General features: G+C 40.2%; 2 long non-coding RNA genes across 3 annotated transcripts; one reads left to right on the top strand and one right to left on the bottom strand.

Moving 5' to 3' along the window:
- Positions 1-1,226: 1,226 nt before the first annotated feature.
- LOC125229932 lies at positions 1,227-6,011 on the bottom strand. 2 transcript variants are annotated; one of them, XR_007177466.1, is made up of 8 exons: positions 5,895-6,011; positions 5,441-5,510; positions 4,699-4,780; positions 4,413-4,482; positions 3,809-3,895; positions 3,518-3,587; positions 2,660-2,728; positions 1,227-2,386 (listed from the first exon to the last, which is right to left on the bottom strand). It is a non-coding gene; the product is annotated as an uncharacterized LOC125229932 (long non-coding RNA). The 2 variants fall into 2 exon arrangements; XR_007177465.1 differs by having other exon boundaries at positions 3,814-3,895; positions 5,895-6,010.
- Positions 6,012-9,293: 3,282 nt separating this feature from the next.
- Positions 9,294-15,681, top strand: LOC125229933. Its single transcript, XR_007177467.1, has 3 exons — positions 9,294-9,349; positions 13,414-13,588; positions 15,526-15,681. It is a non-coding gene; the product is annotated as an uncharacterized LOC125229933 (long non-coding RNA).
- Positions 15,682-18,146: the final 2,465 nt, after the last annotated feature.

Below are 18,146 nucleotides of genomic sequence, written 5' to 3'. Positions count from 1 at the left end.
GTTTTTTTTTTTTTCGCTCCAACTTTTGGAACGGTTAAAAAAGTAATAATTGCGTTAGGTTCAATGACCGAGCGTAAAAGTTCATTCATGAACAGGTTTAGAGTGAAGTTGGCTGCGAGTGTTTTGACATGAAAAGATAACCTCATAATTTAATGTTCTAGCAGCTCGAAACCTTGAATTATTTGGAAGGAAGACATGCGGATTAAGTTGTTTGTGAGATTTAAACGTAGCACATTGATTTGCGTAGGAAAACTGTCGCAAATAAGATAATAAAAACTACTTACGTGTGTTTGCTTCGTCCGCACTTTATTCACTCATCACCTTTAACACGCACTATCGACCAATTAAACACTCACAACTTTGCGAAAACATCAATACACAGCACTTTTCACAAAATAAAACACACTTTGGAACAGTTTTTTCTTAAAAAGTTTGTGTAACGTAAACACTTCGACGCAAATAAGAAACAATTTTACAAACCATAGACAACTGGCTCGCACGTTCGGATACGCAGTATACGGAAATACAATGCCCATGGAATATGAAAATACAAGTTGTTTTTAATAAATCAATAATTACAATCAATTATTTGTAAAATAATTATTCATAGGTCATCCCATTACTATCCTGTAAGTGGGAGCGAGAAAGAGTTATTTTTTGCTCGTTGTCACTTACCGGTGCGGTGCGGTCGTGCGTTAGTTAGTTAACACACGGCCGCTCCGTGAATTTTTTCACGTAAGTAAGAGCGAGCGTTCTCACTTACAGCGTTAGAACTATTACGCGCGTTATGCGAGATTCAGAACCTAATTGGCAATCGGATTGTCCCGTCTGAACTGGACTGACGAAGTGATGTAGGTACCCAGTTGAACTGCATGAAATGTAGTAGGTACGAACAGTATGTACGAGGAATGGGTGAAATAATAAATGAATACTCCTCTGAAACTTGTTTTCTTTATTATTTTTTCTACTGCCGTGTTGTTATTCGTTATTTACAGTGTCGTGCATTAGATCGTTAAAACTCTACATAAAAGATGCCCGCCCCCGCCCGGCGGCCCGTGCACCCACGCATACGATATAGCTCTTAAAGCATTGTTAGGTAGCCTTTAAGGGATAAAGCGGGCCGCGGGGCGCCCAAATACAGGAAACAGTGCGAATTTCACGAAAGTTATTTTAGAAAACTATTAAAAAGTAAGTGCATGGTCGTAGAAAAAGTATTGTATGCAACGGTGTTTAACTGAGTCAAAAAATACTTCGCCTCAAATTGTTACCCACGCCACTTGTCTTTTTTGACCTCCTTTAAACGCCTGTTGCATAAGAAAAACAAACGGATGATTTATTTTTTATTTTTCTGATAACTAGCTACGGATATAAGGAAGGAGGAGATAGGCGCATCGGAGTACTAGTCGGCCTAGTACAAGAGAGGAGGAAACATTATCTAGCCTGCGAAACAGCCGTCCCTTTTTGATAAATACTTACATTTTGCACCTCGCACTCGCAGGACTGAGATTTTGGGGAAAGGTAGAAAGCATTGCACTTCGCTGCTACCAGCACGATTGGGGATAACAGGGAAATGGAATAGCACAGGTGAGTTTTGGTAAGTAATATGCTAAAATTGATTACATTTACAAATGCTTATGTTACGTTTAGTTAACACAATCATCATAAATCGCCGCAGATGTTTACAATTTTATGGGTCTTAATTTATGGTAAATTTTATGTTTTTAACCTTTTGAACGCCAAATACAGCAAATGACGTCAACGGAAAACCGTGCCACTGACGCCACGGGGGTAAATTAAGGATGGGTAAAGAAATTATGCTAACATAAAAGTGGCGTCGTGGTCACGATTTTCCGTTTAAGTCTCTGGCGGCCAAAAGGTTAAACTGTCTCACAAATACTTTGTTTGGTGTTACTTTACCCTAAATAAGGGTCATTGGAAAAAGGCATGACAATCCATAACTTTTATGAACAGAATATTCTGACATTTGCGATATGCATTCGAAAAACTTTAATAAACGTTGTTGATATTGCCAAATTGCGGGAGCATGTGTGCACAATTTCAATTAAATTAATTACCTAATACAACTAACTAACTGATAACTTATTTGTCAATCAAAAATTCAGTAGTTACATGACAACACACGTTACATTACGTTACAAGTTACATACTAGAAAAAAAAATACATTAACAATAATATTATGCTTTTGCTTTCAAAGGAGCGTGAGTGTGCTGATAAAGCGCGTTCTTCTCCCTGAATCGGTCCAAGTATTTTAATATTAGAAGTCAAATCTCATAGAGCAAAACTCTTGTCCGGGCAAAGCTATGGTGGCGCCATCTAATGCACACTTGCATTCAAGTTGCCAGCTTCTTCTTCGTTCTACTGCATCTGGAAAAAGTAAATATTGTATCAACAATTTACATTATCGTTATTAAAATTGCATTCCACTATTACTTATTAATAATACGTTCGGGTATGGAACATATTTCTACGCCGTTAATGAAGATGAAGACAGACAGAGGGCGCTGGGTTACCAAATGCATTTTTAACGACTACTGTGTTTATTTCATATCTCCTACAGACTATGTAGTACGGGTGCCGATTTGGGTGATTGCCAAATCAGACTTCTGTTATATCAACTGAAGTAGATAAATTACATACCTAGCGACCCTAGCGACCGCTCGGCTGAGTTACTGCGATTCTTCCTCATTCCACGCCTCAGTATTGACCCTGCAAACAAACAGTGATTAATTTATTACTTAACTAACGCCCATGGACGGCGTTTCTACCTACCTACCTACCTACTTACTATGTTACGAGTACTGTGTTTATTTCATATCTCCTACAGACTACACTGCTGGTGCAGATTAGAAACATAATGATTCGCGTCAACGGTGACAGACGGTTTGACGCATCATAGTAAAATCTAGTAATGACAAGGGTGTATTTACGATACCATGCGACGGGTTCTGTTTAGTTGAGTTGCAGCCGGTAGGCGCCACCCACGCGTCGTACTCAGCTAAAGTAGATATCAGATTTTTAGTTTTATCCTACGACTAAAAGTAAAGTACCTTTCTAACATTTCACTTCATTAGCTACCTGTAGGCCTAGCACATGATGGCCGCGAGAGTATGTCGCCGCGAGATAGACTACCTGTCCTTATGTCATTAATACAGTTAGAAGAAGACGTGTCATCTATCTCGCGGCGACATACTCTCGCGGCCATCATGTGCTAGGCCTACTGATTTGTAAATAGCACTGACACATGTTGTTCCGGCTGAGTAGGCACTTTTTTTGTCTGATTGTTCCCCAAGTAAATAAGTTTATCACCAAATCAGACTTCTGTTATATCAACTGAAGTAGATAAATTATGATTTAGCAATAAAGCCTTTCTTACTTTATGTCGGAACCACCTGGCAGGTGTTATGAATGACAACTGTGACTAAATAATAAATCAATGAAAATTAAGACAGACAGGGGGCGCTGGGTTACCAAATGCATTTTTAATAGATTACATACCTAGCGACCCTAGCGACCGCTCAGCTTGAGTTACTGCGATTCTTCCTCATTCCACGCCTCAGTATCGACCCTGCAAACAAACAGTGATTAATTTATTACTTAACTAACGCCCATGGACGGCGTTTCTACCTACCTACCTACCTACTTACTATGTTACGAGTACTGTGTTTATTTCATATCTCCTACAGACTACACTGCTGGTGCAGATTAGAAACATAATGATTCGCGTCAACGGTGACAGATGGTTTGACGCATCATAGTAAAATCTAGTAATGACAAGGGTGTATTTACGATACCATGCGACGGGTTCTGTTTAGTTGAGTTGCAGCCGGTAGGCGCCACCCACGCGTCGTACTCAGCTCGGTTTAGCGCCTGCGCCTGTGTGAAATGCGAAAGTAGATATCAGATTTTTAGTTTTATCCTACGACTAAAAGTAAAGTACCTTTCTAACATTTCACTTCATTAGCTACCTGTAGGCCTAGCACATGATGGCCGCGAGAGTATGTCGCCGCGAGATAGACTACCTGTCCTTATGTCATTAATACAGTTAGAAGAAGACGTGTCATCTATCTCGCGGCGACATACTCTCGCGGCCATCATGTGCTAGGCCTACTGATCTGTAAATAGCACTGACACATGTTGTTCCGGCTGAGTAGGCACTTTTTTTTGTCTGATTGTTCCCCAAGTAAATAAGTTTATCACCAAATCAGACTTCTGTTATATCAACTGAAGTAGATAAATTATGATTTAGCAATAAAGCCTTTCTTACTTTATGTCGGAACCACCTGGCAGGTGTTATGAATGACAACTGTGACTAAATAATAAATCAATGAAAATTAAGACAGACAGGGAGGGGGCGGTAGGTTACCAAATGCATTTTTAATAGATTACATACCTAGCGACCCTAGCGACCGCTCAGCTTGAGTTACTGCGATTCTTCCTCATTCCACGCCTCAGTATTGACCCTGCAAACAAACAGTGATTAATTTATTACTTAACTAACGCCCATGGACGGCGTTTCTACCTACCTACTTACTATGTTACGAGTACTGTGTTTATTTCATATCTCCTACAGACTACAGTGCTGGTGCAGATTAGAAACAATGATTCGCGTCAACGGTTACAGACGGTTTGACGCATCATAGTAAAATCTAGTAATGACAAGGGTGTATTTACGATACCATGCGACGGGTTCTGTTTAGTTGAGTTGCAGCCGGTAGGCGCCACCCACGCGTCGTACTCAGCTCGGTTTAGCGCCTGCGCCTGTGTGAAATGCGTAAGTAGATATCAGATTTTTAGTTTTATCCTACGACTAAAAGTAAAGTACCTTTCTAACATTTCACTTCATTAGCTACCTGTAGGCCTAGCACATGATGGCCGCGAGAGTATGTCGCCGCGAGATAGACTACCTGTCCTTATGTCATTATATCAATACAGTTAGAAGAAGACGTGTCATCTATCTCGCGGCGACATACTCTCGCGGCCATCATGTGCTAGGCCTACTGATCTGTAAATAGCACTGACACATGTTGTTCCGGCTGAGTAGGCACTTTTTTTTGTCTGATTGTTCCCCAAGTAAATAAGTTTATCACCAAATCAGACTTCTGCAGGGTTAGCACATGATTGCCGCGAGAGTATGTCGCCGCGAGATAGACTACCCGTCCTTATGTCATTAATACAGTTAGAAGAAGACGTGTCATCTATCTCGCGGCGACATACTCTCGCGGCCATCATGTGCTAGGCCTACTGTTATATCAACTGAAGTAGATAAATTATGATTTAGCAATAAAGCCTTTCTTACTTTATGTCGGAACCACCTGGCAGGTGTTATGAATGACAACTGTGACTAAATAATAAATCAATGAAAATTAAGACAGACAGGGGGCGCTGGGTTACCAAATGCATTTTTAATAGATTACATACCTAGCGACCCTAGCGACCGCTCAGCTTGAGTTACTGCGATTCTTCCTCATTCCACGCCTCAGTATTGACCCTGCAAACAAACAGTGATTAATTTATTACTTAACTAACGCCCGTGGACGGCGTTTCTACCTACCTTTCTAACATTTCACTTCGTTAGCTACCTGATCTGCTGTAAACAGCACTGACACATGTTGTTCCGGCTGAGTAGGCATGAACTTCTGTTATATCAGATTAACTAGCTAATAAATGATGATTTTTAGTAATAGTATATCTATTACTGTTAAAGGTTTTACCTTATGTTGGAATCACCTGGCAGAGTAGGTACTGCTTGAGCCACTACTGTTTGAGTAGTCGGTACTGTTTGAGTAAGTGCTGCTTGTTGCTTCATATTAACTATCTAGCTCCCTGTCAATGTAATCATGTAGTCCTAGTCCACCTTAGAAAAAAATAGTACCTGCTTTTTCGAATCCGATTTTCTCTCCATGTTACTAACTTAATGTTTGTTTATTCCAAAGGCAGCGATACACTCGATCCACTAAAACGTGGTTAAAATACACACTATTCATAGTACATATTATGAATAATCAAAATAAACACGGACATGTTGTCAATATTTTGCCGAAAACTGCAAAACATCGAAATGTCACTCCTCTATGATTTTCCGTTTCACGAAATAATTTCGGATTCTGAAAATTTTTCAAACTTAACTTTAGTTACAAGACAAAATAAACAATAATAGTAATGCAAAGATTCAATTAAATAAAATATCAATGTATTGTTGTTTTGTACTTGTCTTTACTTCTTCTAATAAAATTAAACAAATTAGTTGCGTCAAACAAATCGCTATTCAAAAATATTTTGCATGATCCCCAACGCACGAACGTTGCGCGAGCGATTCGTCTGAGACGGACGTGACGTATTCGTTGCGCCATATTTGAATGATCACTCAGTTTATTTACTAATACAAATACGTATTCTTTTTCTGTTTGATTTTGTAAGATTTATACTAATTTTGTACCTTAGGCATCTTTACAAGTACATTAAATTCCAAAAATCTAAGCAGGTAGAATGCACCGTCATTTCCTCATAAAATGTTGAAATTAGCGCCTTTTCATAGGACAAAATCGTTTGCCAATAGGAAATTTGTAGGTAATTACGGTATGTACGTATAAGAATCTTCTAGTATTTTGAATTTCTTTGATTAGTCGGTTTTGGTCGATGCTCTCGGTTGTTTCGTTTGTGAATTTAGGATCTCCTTGCATTGTGAAAATCGTTGTTTGTGTTGAGCGAAAGGTTTTTTGATTAGAAGATTTGTGATTGTGCTGTGTAAAAGTGTTCTGAGAGGTGATTTTGAACTGATTTGAAAGTGTAGTAGATTAGATTTAGAATAGGTTACTTATTATTTAGTAGGTAGTGTAGCATAGTTCTAGGTAGATTAGGTTAGGCTTAAAATAGTTCTAAAAATGCCGCGCTATACTAATGTCCAACGTGGAGCGATGGCCGCTATTTATTATGGTGCCGCTAACCAATGTACGGCGGAGGCGCGTCGGATTTACATGGAAAGGTTTTGCCAAAATAATGAGCCCGTCCCTAATGTGCGAACCATCCTACTTGCTGCATACGCCTTTCGTGCGGGACCGCGAAACGAACTACCCCCGGGACACCATCATGATAATGGTCGTCCTGAAAATTTGGAGGTAGCCGATCAGATAGTCGAGCACTTCTTAGAAAACCCCTCGGACAGCCAAAGAAAATACTCTGCGGAAAGTGGAATCCCGCGAAGCACTATTGGGGCCAAATTGCGGGAACACGGGTTCCACCCATACAAAATCAAGAAGGTACACGATATTCTTCAGCCGGATCGCGAAAAACGGCAGCAATTTTGTCAGTGGCTGTTGGAAAATAGAGAGCGCCGAATCTTGTGGACAGACGAGTCAACTTTTCAACGAAACGGGGCTTTTAATCATCATAATGAGCATCATTATGCTACTGAGAATCCGCATAAAACGAAAGTAACATACTTTCAGCACCGTTTTAGCAGGAATGTGTGGGCTGGCATTCTGCATGAGAAAATTTTGGGTCCTGTTTTCTTAGATAGGCTAAATGGACCAGCCTATTTGGACTTCCTGAGGGGCGATTTTGAGGCCCAACTAGTCGAGGCCGGCGAAACGGGCGAAGGCATAACATTTATGCATGACGGCGCTCCAGCTCATTTCTCACAAGCGGCACGTGCCCACCTGGACGAGAGATTCGGGCGCAACAATTGGATAGGGCGGGGCAGTGAACTCGTAGCATGGCCGCCAAGGTCCCCCGATTTGACACCGATGGACTTTTATCTGTGGGGCGACGTCAAAAGACTGGTGTACGAGAATCAACCGCCACCAGAAAATGTTGGCGAGTTAGAAGTTCGAATAAGGGCGGCATTTGAACAAATAAAGGCGAATCGGAACACTCTGCAGCGAGTCGCGCGACATGTCCGCAAGCGGGCTAGATTGTGTATTGAAGAAAGAGGCGGGCACATTGAACAATACCGATAATTAGTAAAGGTGAGTTGCAAAATACTTTATTTAAGGAAAACTACATTATTTAGGTACTATCTACATTCTGTAATTATGAAGCCTCCGCCACATATCGACGCCACACTTTTAAAAAAACTTGTATCTTTTTCTGTCAATGAAAAGATAATTGTAGTAAGTAAAGTATGTATGTAATGCACTAGCCTTAATGACTTTGAGAAGCAGTGTGATACTAGATTTTTTTATATGAGCGAGGTGCTATGCGAACGTGACACGCGCTTAAAGCTCGGCCACACATGCGCGTTTAGATAGCGTAGGCGGAGCGGTAGCGGAGCGTCAGCGGAGCGCAACGATAGCGTTGCGCCGGACGAACGTTTGGCGTTGCACCCAGCGGCCCGGCGTCCGCTGGGCGCAACGCCAGCGGTTATGCGCGGATTGCAAGCGGAACGCCGGCGCACCGCTATCATTGCGCTAACGCTACGCTATCAAAACGCTTCATGTGTGGCGGAGGCTTTAGGCATAAAATACACATAATAATACAAGCGACGCAAGTACATTTTGTATAGGAAAGACGTAAGACGCGTCTCTTAAGACGTAAGACGCGCCTTATGTCTTGCGTCTTACTTACGGACCGGCCACATCAGAGCGTCGCGTGTCTCGGGGCGCGCAACGGACGTCCGCGAAATGTACTGAGGAGACGTTTTTTGAATTACACTCAGGTGGCATGGCGCGGACGTCCGTTGCGCGCCCCGAGACACGCGACGCTTAAGTGGGAACGCTGGCTTACGCCTTTCCTATACAAAATGTACTGAGGAGACGTTTTTAGGGTTCCGTAACTTAAAAAGGAAAATGAAATGAAAATGAAATGAAAATAAAAATATGACATTGATCTCATTATTGTTAGAATAATGAGATCAATGTTATCTTTATGAAATAAATAAATATTATTATTTGTATGTCTTACCATATCTCGGGACCATGGGGTCCCGGACTTTTGGGAGGCATGTGTGGGGCCGAAGCCAACAGCACAGAGGCCCTTTTAGACACTATAATCTAAAGGCAAGGGATATACAAGGGATATTATTATTATTATTTTCATAATCGCTTATAAAATAATGTTAGTACTTAAAAACTAGATTCGATTTCACATTTAATATTATTTTGTTAAATACAGGACAGCACACATGATTTGCAATCATCTTTAGGATGAAAATGAAATGAAATGAAAATGAAATGAAATAAAAATGAAATACACAGGAGTTGATAAGAAATGAAGTTGATGCGGGCGGACCTAAGACAAATTAAGTGGTGTGATTTGCTGTGGCACTGGGCTCATTTTGCATATTGCCATTTGGACAGCGGATTCGTAGATCAATCTCATTGATAAGTGAAGGTGAGTTACGAACTGTTTTTGTATCCTACGTACCTACATACCTTTGAACTAGCTAATAATAAAATATGTGTAATTTTAGATACCTTATCAGTGTAAGTCGAGGCGACATACATCAATAAGCCAGTTGTTGCCAACCGTTGATGAGGGCGGATCTAAGACAAATTAAGTGGTGTGATTTGCTGTGGCACTGGGCTCATTTTGCATATTGCCATTTGGACAGCGGATTCGTAGATCAATCTCATTGATAAGTGAAGGTGAGTTACGAACTGTTTTTGTATCCTACGTACCTAATACCTTTGAACTAGCTAATAATAAAATATGTGTAATTTTAGATACCTTATCAGTGTAAGTCGAGGCGACATACATCAATAAGCCAGTTGTTGCCAACCGTTGACGAGAAATGAAGTTGATGTGGGCGGACCTAAGACAAATTAAGTGGTGTGATTTGCTGTGGCACTGGGCTCATTTTGCATATTGCCATTTGGACAGCGGATTCGTAGATCAATCTCATTGATAAGTGAAGGTGAGTTACGAACTGTTTTTGTATCCTACGTACCTACATACCTTTGAACTAGCTAATAATAAAATATGTGTAATTTTAGATACCTTATCAGTGTAAGTCGAGGCGACATACATCAATAAGCCAGTTGTTGCCAACCGTTGATGAGAAATGAAGGTGATGCGGGCGGACCTAAGACAAATTAAGTGGTGTGATTTGCTGTGGCACTGGGCTCATTTTGCATATTGCCATTTGGACAGCGGATTCGTAGATCAATCTCATTGATAAGTGAAGGTGAGTTACGAACTGTTTTTGTATCCTACGTACCTACATACCTTTGAACTAGCTAATAATAAAATATGTGTAATTTTAGATACCTTATCAGTGTAAGTCGAGGCGACATACATCAATAAGCCAGTTGTTGCCAACCGTTGATGAGAAATGAAGGTGATGCGGGCGGACCTAAGACAAATTAAGTGATGTGATTTGCTGTGACACTGGGCTCATTTTGCATATTGCCATTTGGACAGCGGATTCGTAGATCAATCTCATTGATAAGTGAAGGTGAGTTACGAACTGTTTTTGTATCCTACGTACCTACATACCTTTGAACTAGCTAATAATAAAATATGTGTAATTTTAGATACCTTATCAGTGTAAGTCGAGGCGACATACATCAATAAGCCAGTTGTTGCCAACCGTTGATGAGGGCGGATCTAAGACAAATTAAGTGGTGTGATTTGCTGTGGCACTGGGCTCATTTTGCATATTGCCATTTGGACAGCGGATTCGTAGATCAATCTCATTGATAAGTGAAGGTGAGTTACGAACTGTTTTTGTATCCTACGTACCAACATACCTTTGAACTAGCTAATAATAAAATATGTGTAATTTTAGATACCTTATCAGTGTAAGTCGAGGCGACATACATCAATAAGCCAGTTGTTGCCAACCGTTGATGAGAAATGAAGGTGATGCGGGCGGACCTAAGACAAATTAAGTGGTGTGATTTGCTGTGGCACTGGGCTCATTTTGCATATTGCCATTTGGACAGCGGATTCGTAGATCAATCTCATTGATAAGTGAAGGTGAGTTACGAACTGTTTTTGTATCCTACGTACCAACATACCTTTGAACTAGCTAATAATAAAATATGTGTAATTTTAGATACCTTATCAGTGTAAGTCGAGGCGACATACATCAATAAGCCAGTTGTTGCCAACCGTTGATGAGAAATGAAGGTGATGCGGGCGGACCTAAGACAAATTAAGTGATGTGATTTGCTGTGGCACTGGGCTCATTTTGCATATTGCCATTTGGACAGCGGATTCGTAGATCAATCTCATTGATAAGTGAAGGTGAGTTACGAACTGTTTTTGTATCCTACGTACCTACATACCTTTGAACTAGCTAATAATAAAATATGTGTAATTTTAGATACCTTATCAGTGTAAGTCGAGGCGACATACATCAATAAGCCAGTTGTTGCCAACCGTTGATGAGAAATGAAGGTGATGCGGGCGGACCTAAGACAAATTAAGTGATGCGATTTGCTGTGGCACTGGGCTCATTTTGCATATTGCCATTTGGACAGCGGATTCGTAGATCAATCTCATTGATAAGTGAAGGTGAGTTACGAACTGTTTTTGTATCCTACGTACCTACATACCTTTGAACTAGCTAATAATAAAATATGTGTAATTTTAGATACCTTATCAGTGTAAGTCGAGGCGACATACATCAATAAGCCAGTTGTTGCCAACCGTTGATGAGAGCGGATCTAAGACAAATTAAGTGGTGTGATTTGCTGTGGCACTGGGCTCATTTTGCATATTGCCATTTGGACAGCGGATTCGTAGATCAATCTCATTGATAAGTGAAGGTGAGTTACGAACTGTTTTTGTATCCTACGTACCTACATACCTTTGAACTAGCTAATAATAAAATATGTGTAATTTTAGATACCTTATCAGTGTAAGTCGAGGCGACATACATCAATAAGCCAGTTGTTGCCAACCGTTGATGAGAAATGAAGGTGATGCGGGCGGACCTAAGACAAATTAAGTGATGCGATTTGCTGTGGCACTGGGCTCATTTTGCATATTGCCATTTGGACAGCGGATTCGTAGATCAATCTCATTGATAAGTGAAGGTGAGTTACGAACTGTTTTTGTATCCTACGTACCTACATACCTTTGAACTAGCTAATAATAAAATATGTGTAATTTTAGATACCTTATCAGTGTAAGTCGAGGCGACATACATCAATAAGCCAGTTGTTGCCAACCGTTGATGAGAAATGAAGGTGATGCGGGCGGACCTAAGACAAATTAAGTGATGCGATTTGCTGTGGCACTGGGCTCATTTTGCATATTGCCATTTGGACAGCGGATTCGTAGATCAATCTCATTGATAAGTGAAGGTGAGTTACGAACTGTTTTTGTATCCTACGTACCTACATACCTTTGAACTAGCTAATAATAAAATATGTGTAATTTTAGATACCTTATCAGTGTAAGTCGAGGCGACATACATCAATAAGCCAGTTGTTGCCAACCGTTGATGAGAAATGAAGGTGATGCGGGCGGACCTAAGACAAATTAAGTGATGCGATTTGCTGTGGCACTGGGCTCATTTTGCATATTGCCATTTGGACAGCGGATTCGTAGATCAATCTTATTGATAAGTGAAGGTGAGTTACGAACTGTTTTTGTATCCTACGTACCTACATACCTTTGAACTAGCTAATAATAAAATATGTGTAATTTTAGATACCTTATCAGTGTAAGTCGAGGCGACATACATCAATAAGCCAGTTGTTGCCAACCGTTGATGAGAGCGGATCTAAGACAAATTAAGTGGTGTGATTTGCTGTGGCACTGGGCTCATTTTGCATATTGCCATTTGGACAGCGGATTCGTAGATCAATCTCATTGATAAGTGAAGGTGAGTTACGAACTGTTTTTGTATCCTACGTACCTACATACCTTTGAACTAGCTAATAATAAAATATGTGTAATTTTAGATACCTTATCAGTGTAAGTCGAGGCGACATACATCAATAAGCCAGTTGTTGCCAACCGTTGATGAGAAATGAAGGTGATGCGGGCGGACCTAAGACAAATTAAGTGATGCGATTTGCTGTGGCACTGGGCTCATTTTGCATATTGCCATTTGGACAGCGGATTCGTAGATCAATCTCATTGATAAGTGAAGGTGAGTTACGAACTGTTTTTGTATCCTACGTACCTACATACCTTTGAACTAGCTAATAATAAAATATGTGTAATTTTAGATACCTTATCAGTGTAAGTCGAGGCGACATACATCAATAAGCCAGTTGTTGCCAACCGTTGATGAGAAATGAAGGTGATGCGGGCGGACCTAAGACAAATTAAGTGATGCGATTTGCTGTGGCACTGGGCTCATTTTGCATATTGCCATTTGGACAGCGGATTCGTAGATCAATCTCATTGATAAGTGAAGGTGAGTTACGAACTGTTTTTGTATCCTACGTACCTACATACCTTTGAACTAGCTAATAATAAAATATGTGTAATTTTAGATACCTTATCAGTGTAAGTCGAGGCGACATACATCAATAAGCCAGTTGTTGCCAACCGTTGATGAGAGCGGATCTAAGATAAATTAAGTGGTGTGATTTGCTGTGGCACTGGGCTCATTTTGCATATTGCCATTTGGACAGCGGATTCGTAGATCAATCTCATTGATAAGTGAAGGTGAGTTACGAACTGTTTTTGTATCCTACGTACCTACATACCTTTGAACTAGCTAATAATAAAATATGTGTAATTTTAGATACCTTATCAGTGTAAGTCGAGGCGACATACATCAATAAGCCAGTTGTTGCCAACCGTTGATGAGAAATGAAGGTGATGCGGGCGGACCTAAGACAAATTAAGTGATGCGATTTGCTGTGGCACTGGGCTCATTTTGCATATTGCCATTTGGACAGCGGATTCGTAGATCAATCTTATTGATAAGTGAAGGTGAGTTACGAACTGTTTTTGTATCCTACGTACCTACATACCTTTGAACTAGCTAATAATAAAATATGTGTAATTTTAGATACCTTATCAGTGTAAGTCGAGGCGACATACATCAATAAGCCAGTTGTTGCCAACCGTTGATGAGAGCGGATCTAAGACAAATTAAGTGGTGTGATTTGCTGTGGCACTGGGCTCATTTTGCATATTGCCATTTGGACAGCGGATTCGTAGATCAATCTCATTGATAAGTGAAGGTGAGTTACGAACTGTTTTTGTATCCTACGTACCTACATACCTTTGAACTAGCTAATAATAAAATATGTGTAATTTTAGATACCTTATCAGTGTAAGTCGAGGCGACATACATCAATAAGCCAGTTGTTGCCAACCGTTGATGAGAAATGAAGGTGATGCGGGCGGACCTAAGACAAATTAAGTGATGCGATTTGCTGTGGCACTGGGCTCATTTTGCATATTGCCATTTGGACAGCGGATTCGTAGATCAATCTCATTGATAAGTGAAGGTGAGTTACGAACTGTTTTTGTATCCTACGTACCTACATACCTTTGAACTAGCTAATAATAAAATATGTGTAATTTTAGATACCTTATCAGTGTAAGTCGAGGCGACATACATCAATAAGCCAGTTGTTGCCAACCGTTGATGAGAAATGAAGGTGATGCGGGCGGACCTAAGACAAATTAAGTGATGCGATTTGCTGTGGCACTGGGCTCATTTTGCATATTGCCATTTGGACAGCGGATTCGTAGATCAATCTTATTGATAAGTGAAGGTGAGTTACGAACTGTTTTTGTATCCTACGTACCTACATACCTTTGAACTAGCTAATAATAAAATATGTGTAATTTTAGATACCTTATCAGTGTAAGTCGAGGCGACATACATCAATAAGCCAGTTGTTGCCAACCGTTGATGAGAGCGGATCTAAGACAAATTAAGTGGTGTGATTTGCTGTGGCACTGGGCTCATTTTGCATATTGCCATTTGGACAGCGGATTCGTAGATCAATCTCATTGATAAGTGAAGGTGAGTTACGAACTGTTTTTGTATCCTACGTACCTACATACCTTTGAACTAGCTAATAATAAAATATGTGTAATTTTAGATACCTTATCAGTGTAAGTCGAGGCGACATACATCAATAAGCCAGTTGTTGCCAACCGTTGATGAGAAATGAAGGTGATGCGGGCGGACCTAAGACAAATTAAGTGATGCGATTTGCTGTGGCACTGGGCTCATTTTGCATATTGCCATTTGGACAGCGGATTCGTAGATCAATCTCATTGATAAGTGAAGGTGAGTTACGAACTGTTTTTGTATCCTACGTACCTACATACCTTTGAACTAGCTAATAATAAAATATGTGTAATTTTAGATACCTTATCAGTGTAAGTCGAGGCGACATACATCAATAAGCCAGTTGTTGCCAACCGTTGATGAGAAATGAAGGTGATGCGGGCGGACCTAAGACAAATTAAGTGATGCGATTTGCTGTGGCACTGGGCTCATTTTGCATATTGCCATTTGGACAGCGGATTCGTAGATCAATCTCATTGATAAGTGAAGGTGAGTTACGAACTGTTTTTGTATCCTACGTACCTACATACCTTTGAACTAGCTAATAATAAAATATGTGTAATTTTAGATACCTTATCAGTGTAAGTCGAGGCGACATACATCAATAAGCCAGTTGTTGCCAACCGTTGATGAGAGCGGATCTAAGATAAATTAAGTGGTGTGATTTGCTGTGGCACTGGGCTCATTTTGCATATTGCCATTTGGACAGCGGATTCGTAGATCAATCTCATTGATAAGTGAAGGTGAGTTACGAACTGTTTTTGTATCCTACGTACCTACATACCTTTGAACTAGCTAATAATAAAATATGTGTAATTTTAGATACCTTATCAGTGTAAGTCGAGGCGACATACATCAATAAGCCAGTTGTTGCCAACCGTTGATGAGAAATGAAGGTGATGCGGGCGGACCTAAGACAAATTAAGTGATGCGATTTGCTGTGGCACTGGGCTCATTTTGCATATTGCCATTTGGACAGCGGATTCGTAGATCAATCTTATTGATAAGTGAAGGTGAGTTACGAACTGTTTTTGTATCCTACGTACCTACATACCTTTGAACTAGCTAATAATAAAATATGTGTAATTTTAGATACCTTATCAGTGTAAGTCGAGGCGACATACATCAATAAGCCAGTTGTTGCCAACCGTTGATGAGAGCGGATCTAAGACAAATTAAGTGGTGTGATTTGCTGTGGCACTGGGCTCATTTTGCATATTGCCATTTGGACAGCGGATTCGTAGATCAATCTCATTGATAAGTGAAGGTGAGTTACGAACTGTTTTTGTATCCTACGTACCTACATACCTTTGAACTAGCTAATAATAAAATATGTGTAATTTTAGATACCTTATCAGTGTAAGTCGAGGCGACATACATCAATAAGCCAGTTGTTGCCAACCGTTGATGAGAAATGAAGGTGATGCGGGCGGACCTAAGACAAATTAAGTGATGCGATTTGCTGTGGCACTGGGCTCATTTTGCATATTGCCATTTGGACAGCGGATTCGTAGATCAATCTCATTGATAAGTGAAGGTGAGTTACGAACTGTTTTTGTATCCTACGTACCTACATACCTTTGAACTAGCTAATAATAAAATATGTGTAATTTTAGATACCTTATCAGTGTAAGTCGAGGCGACATACATCAATAAGCCAGTTGTTGCCAACCGTTGATGAGAAATGAAGGTGATGCGGGCGGACCTAAGACAAATTAAGTGATGCGATTTGCTGTGGCACTGGGCTCATTTTGCATATTGCCATTTGGACAGCGGATTCGTAGATCAATCTTATTGATAAGTGAAGGTGAGTTACGAACTGTTTTTGTATCCTACGTACCTACATACCTTTGAACTAGCTAATAATAAAATATGTGTAATTTTAGATACCTTATCAGTGTAAGTCGAGGCGACATACATCAATAAGCCAGTTGTTGCCAACCGTTGATGAGAGCGGATCTAAGACAAATTAAGTGGTGTGATTTGCTGTGGCACTGGGCTCATTTTGCATATTGCCATTTGGACAGCGGATTCGTAGATCAATCTCATTGATAAGTGAAGGTGAGTTACGAACTGTTTTTGTATCCTACGTACCTACATACCTTTGAACTAGCTAATAATAAAATATGTGTAATTTTAGATACCTTATCAGTGTAAGTCGAGGCGACATACATCAATAAGCCAGTTGTTGCCAACCGTTGATGAGAAATGAAGGTGATGCGGGCGGACCTAAGACAAATTAAGTGATGCGATTTGCTGTGGCACTGGGCTCATTTTGCATATTGCCATTTGGACAGCGGATTCGTAGATCAATCTCATTGATAAGTGAAGGTGAGTTACGAACTGTTTTTGTATCCTACGTACCTACATACCTTTGAACTAGCTAATAATAAAATATGTGTAATTTTAGATACCTTATCAGTGTAAGTCGAGGCGACATACATCAATAAGCCAGTTGTTGCCAACCGTTGATGAGAAATGAAGGTGATGCGGGCGGACCTAAGACAAATTAAGTGATGCGATTTGCTGTGGCACTGGGCTCATTTTGCATATTGCCATTTGGACAGCGGATTCGTAGATCAATCTCATTGATAAGTGAAGGTGAGTTACGAACTGTTTTTGTATCCTACGTACCTACATACCTTTGAACTAGCTAATAATAAAATATGTGTAATTTTAGATACCTTATCAGTGTAAGTCGAGGCGACATACATCAATAAGCCAGTTGTTGCCAACCGTTGATGAGAAATGAAGGTGATGCGGGCGGACCTAAGACAAATTAAGTGATGCGATTTGCTGTGGCACTGGGCTCATTTTGCATATTGCCATTTGGACAGCGGATTCGTAGATCAATCTCATTGATAAGTGAAGGTGAGTTACGAACTGTTTTTGTATCCTACGTACCATCATACCTTTGAACTAGCTAATAATAAAATATGTGTAATTTTAGATACCTTATCAGTGTAAGTCGAGGCGACATACATCAATAAGCCAGTTGTTGCCAACCGTTGATGAGGGCGGATCTAAGACAAATTAAGTGGTGTGATTTGCTGTGGCACTGGGCTCATTTTGCATATTGCCATTTGGACAGCGGATTCGTAGATCAATCTCATTGATAAGTGAAGGTGAGTTACGAACTGTTTTTGTATCCTACGTACCTACATACCTTTGAACTAGCTAATAATAAAA

This window comes from Leguminivora glycinivorella, chromosome 9, assembly GCF_023078275.1.
Source record: "Leguminivora glycinivorella isolate SPB_JAAS2020 chromosome 9, LegGlyc_1.1, whole genome shotgun sequence".
Lineage (NCBI taxonomy): Eukaryota > Metazoa > Arthropoda > Insecta > Lepidoptera > Tortricidae > Leguminivora > Leguminivora glycinivorella.
This window is presented reverse-complemented; position numbering and strand designations above follow the sequence as displayed.